Source organism: Puntigrus tetrazona, chromosome 5, assembly GCF_018831695.1.
Source record: "Puntigrus tetrazona isolate hp1 chromosome 5, ASM1883169v1, whole genome shotgun sequence".
Lineage (NCBI taxonomy): Eukaryota > Metazoa > Chordata > Actinopteri > Cypriniformes > Cyprinidae > Puntigrus > Puntigrus tetrazona.
In genome coordinates, this window is record NC_056703.1 from 20,398,057 (window position 1) to 20,403,326 (window position 5,270).

At 42.0% G+C, this 5,270-nt stretch overlaps 1 pseudogene; it reads right to left on the minus strand.

Moving 5' to 3' along the window:
- LOC122345822 lies at window positions 1-4,730 on the minus strand (annotated as a pseudogene).
- Between the last annotated feature and the right edge of the window lie 540 nt (window positions 4,731-5,270).

Sequence of the window (5,270 nt, forward strand, 5' to 3'; positions counted from 1 at the left end):
AACAGCACCTTAATCCTGATGTAAAATTCAATCTGCTCACTCCTCAGTGTCTCAACAGAAATGCCGTGGCTGTCTGTTATAATAATACAAGACATGCCTAAATGTAAAATACTTACTCTTTCCCTTTGTCTTTCAGGAAACGTTGTAATGAACCCGGTAATATTTAACAAATGTGTATAATTTTATGTTATCTGGATTTAACTCACGCCATTTAAAATCTTCACATAGTCAAGTGCTCTCAGGCTCACGCATCTGCTTTAAGAAGCTTCTTTGTCAGTTCTCCACAGCTGCTCTTTGACCTCTGAAGGTAAAGTGTTGAAAATATTGTCCTCCACAATGAGACAGCTCCTCTTCAGCAATCTGCACTCCCCAAGTTCTACAGGAAGGCCTTCCAACCTGTTTCCCCTCAGCTCCAGCTGTGTCAGACCGGTGAGCTCCCCAAACCGTGACGGCAGGGACTGCAGGCAGTTGTTTCCGAGGTTCAGTGTTCGCAATTTCTTACACTGAAACAACTCAGGGGGGAGTGCCTCAATCTGTTAAAGCAAAGAGTGGACAGAGAACAGAAAACCAAACTGAGTGAATGCACAATCAACATTATTCACATTCATTTACCTGGACTTACTGAGAATGTGCTACTTGCATCTCATTATAAGAGCAGTCGCACTTTTTCTTGAACCAACCAGTTATATTATTTATTATCTACCGGTATCTAGTAAAAAAAATATTTTGGTTATCATTCATGAAAGAGTAATTGCACAAGATGCATAAACAAGCTTTACCAGTGGTATTAGCATTAATGAAAACTAAAACAAAAACTATTAAAATCATCAATTAATCATCAATTCAATTAAAATAGAAACTAGGCTAAAATATTTGAATAACTCTAAAATATATATTTTTCTCGATACATGGTACGTTGTAATTAAAACAGGAAAAAAGTAATTTTGTATGAAAATACAATTTCAATGCTGAGAAATTGTACACTGTTAAACAATGGCAGAGGACCAAAACTGGCAGCCCTAAATAAATAAAATAAACAAATGTGACCCTGGACAACCAAACCAGTCATAAGAGTAAATTTTTCGAAAGAGAGATTTATATATCATCTGAAGGCTGAATAAATAAGCTTTCCATTGTTGTATGGTTTGTGATGTTTGGACAATATCTGGCCAAGATTCAACTATTTGAAAATCTGGAATCTGAGGGTGCAATAAAATCTAAATATTGAGCCAAATGAAGTTGCATAATACTAATCAAAAATAAAGATACTTACTGTAAATACATTAAAACTTCATGGAACATGAACTTAATACTTAATGTCCTAATGACTTTGGCATCTCTAATTTTGCCCCATACGATGTTGGCAACTACTACAAATATAGCAGTGCTACTTACTTACTGGTTTTGTGGTCCAGCGTCACAAATAGTAATAATAACAGAAAAGTACTAAAAATGAATCCTGAACCTGACTTACCCTATTGGCAGTTACAGCAAGGGACTGAAGGTTCTGTAGAGTTCCTATATCTGATGGGATGTCAGTCAAATTATTATGGCTTAGATCAAGAAACCTCAGCTTCCGGCAGAAGAAGAGCTGATGTGGTATCTTCTCAATCTTGTTGCGGTTCAAATAGAGGCGCTCCAGGTTGACCAAAGTACCTATCTGAATAGGTATGTATGCAATCTGATTATACCACAGCTTTAGACAAACAAGCCGATGAAGATGCTGAAAACTGATGATCTCCTCAATGGTTTTCAGGTTGTTGTCCTTCAGATCGATCTCCTGTAAATTATGCAGGCTGAAGATGGAATGAGGTATGCGCTCCAGATCACAGCGGACGAGCTCCAACTCGGAGAGGTTCACCATCTTCTTCAAGCTGTTGAGCACCATCAACTTGGTTCCTTCGTTGTTGACGGACAGCTTCTGGAGGTGCATTCCAACATCAGTGACCACCTGAGGCAGCTTTGTAAGGTTGCTTTTCAGTCTCAACACCTTGAGTCGCTTCAGCTCTCGCAAACCGTCGATGACGATGTAGCGATTGTTGTCAGAACTAAGGTTCCCAGTAAGGTGCAACTCGCTTAAGTTCTTCAAGCTGTAGATCCACAGAGGAATCTCCTTTATGTCAGTGAACTTGATGTGCAACGATTTCAAGTGCTCTCTCAGAAACGCGAGAGCCGGAGCCTCTATTTTGGCGGGCGTGTGGTACAGCCACATCTCTCTGAGGTTAGTAAGCTGGGCGATGATTGGTGGGATGGTGACGTCAGCGATGAGCTCCAGCTTCAGGACCTCCAACTCCACCAAGTCAAAGACCGTGTCCGGAATCCCACTGAGCATGAACAGATGGAGCTCCAGCTTCTCTTGGGAGTTTTTGGTGATCCTCTGCCGAAGCTTTTCCAAAGTCCATTCGTTGTTGAGGTTCAGCTGGCGAAGTTTGTTCTCGCCACTTCCGAGAGGAACACCGCGAACCGCTTGGAGTAGAGGGTCGTACTGGTCAATCATATGCAGCATGAAGGCGAAGTCGTTTTTCACATCTGGGATGTCGCTGTAGCTGCTCTCCTCTCGGATGGACTCAAACGAGTACTTCTTGAGTGGCGCCGCAGCATCCAGCTGAGGGTGTACACACAGATCATCCGCATACCACGATAACTAGACTGATGTAAAAGCAGGCCAAGATCTTGAAGAGAGTGGCCAAGGGATGGGCACAGTTGTACATGCGATAACCAGTGAGACTCTCGATGTCCACATTGCAGTCGACGCTAAACTGAATATTGTGGACATAGTAGCCGGTGTAGCAGATGATAAGAATAAACTTAACAACTTTGATGATAGTCTGTCGGATGTAGAGGCGGTAGACTATATCGCCTTCTTCGACGTGAATTCGAAACTTCTTCACCTTCTCAAACAAAGCCTTCGCTTGTTCACCTTCCTTTTTGTCCAGGACTCCAGTCTCAGAGTGGTCCACGATTCCTTGCTCTATGCGAGATCTAGTCGTCGACAGCATGGGAACACTCGCCTCGACGTCTTCACTCACATACGAAGCCTTCTTATCGAAGGAGCCGTTCATTTTCACCAGAGCTTTGGGGTCGCTTTCCTCCACGACGGTTTCGGACAGAGCTCTTGTGGTCCAGGGCGAGTCGAAGCATTTTAGCAGGATAGACACAAAATGTTCCAGTTTAGAGCTTGTCCAAGGGAACTTGAACCAGAAGTTGCTGCAAGCCAGAAAGATGAGCGTATGCAGCAGCACCAAATATGGGAAATACTTAGCGAACCAGTGAAGCTTGTTTTCATAGCACACAGCATCGACATAGTTGTACTGGTGGCGATCGAGGTCGTACTGGATTCCTTGAGGCTCCAGGGTCAAGGGCACAGAAAACGTGGCATTGAAATACTTTCTACAAGTCTTGTTAACTACCCACTTGCAGGGCAGGCAGATCATCTTGTCTTGTGTGACCTGAAGAGTGCCTCCGAATACTGCGATCATCAACATTACCACCGATAAATAGTCTGTGAACACGTCCCACCATGGCTTCAGGATGCGATACGTAGGTTGCGTATCCACAAAGTAGCGCAGCTCAGTTATGGGAATCATGATTTACCTGAAATTAAAACATTGGCACGGTCGTTAAACATCGATATATTTTGAATGACGCCTTAAATGTCAACGCAGATATTTAAAAGTCTAAATCATCTCATAAACATAAACACCTGAAACGTATTTTACCAAAGTCCAGGACGGCTGTCTTCTCCGGCTGTGGCTGCTACACAAGAAGACTCCGCCAAAAGAATGCTCTGGCTTTCTTGTCATCTATTATTAGCCATTTCCGATAATAACACTGAAGAATTGTCTCCTCTGGCTATGGAGAGTCCGTGACCCCAGGGTTCAAATCCTGTTTGTCTAAGGCAGGGCAGTGTGTCTGAAGCAGTGTCTCCTCAGTTGGATTTTACCTAATACTCCACATGTCCAGTCAGGAACTGGCACTCATCACAGTCCTTTTTGTCAGGATGGGACACAGATATCCTGTCGTGATAAAACAGCATACAATACAATGTCTAATATGTGTTCTCTGTGTTCACTGGGAGCCATTTCTAAGCAGTTTCAATCTTAATGTTTCCCTTAGGCATAAGGGAACAGGTTGAAAACTTTCTATTCACTTTAAACATTGTGTTTAAATAAATGACATAACGGACTCGTGCTTATATAAGACTAGCTGACACGTCCTAGTGACGGAGCTTTGAAAGACAACATTAAAGGATATTGCATTTTAAAGAAGATGGCGAGATAATAATCAAGATGCTGACCGACTACTAAGTGACCAGACAACTGGATTAAACCAGTTCATTTCTGAATCCTCTCAGCTTGATACTGCGAGCCTCCTACAGTTTACCTTCAAAATATTATTCATGCACGAAAACAATAATAAACAAACAAACAAACAGGGCATCATAAGGAGACTCGTCGCTCAGCGTATGAACGACTGCAGGCGTTATTATTAGTTTGCTGCGCGTCTTTGTATAAAGGGCAGAGTGTCTTTGTTTAAGGCAAACAGTTCGTCGTCTGACAGGATCATGTACTCACCCAGCTGTGTGCGGCCGCCTCTGCTCCATGTGCGGGCCGTCGGACTGATCAGCTCGGGCTGCCTGAGGGGAAAGTGGACGGACCGAGACAAACAGCGCAAATTGCAATCTCAGCAGCAGGGATCAAATGTATTTTTCATAATCGGTTTATTACACTAGAGGGCACTGCGAACTGAGTTTTGGATGTTGCCCTCAGCTTCTTTGTGCGTCTCGTTACCGCCCCACACTGGTCTGGAGCGGAGATCTCGTGATGCTAACGGATGTTTTTCTAATTATCTTATCTGAGCGCTTTTGTTACCCCAGCAACCCATTAACGGTTTCATGGTCCATTTATCATATGTATTATGAGTTAGGTGTGTATAGCTCTGAAATAACAGTTGTACCATTTGTATAAGTCTTGTATAAAACGGTCCCTCCTCAGCTTTACGTTTCCTTATATTAATAATTTCAGTATATTTATTAGTTATATTCCTGGAATATTGTTAATATTGCATATTATCGTTATTTTCTAATTATTTATAAATAATTAGACTTTATTTTAATATTTATTAGTATGATATGAGCGTAAAACGTTCTCTTAACGTTTTACTAACGTTTTTCTAACGTTGGAACGCTGTACGTCAGTAATCACCCAGCAAATGATCCGTACGGACGCTTAATCAGTATTATAAAAAAACATATCTTGTTTGTATCTATT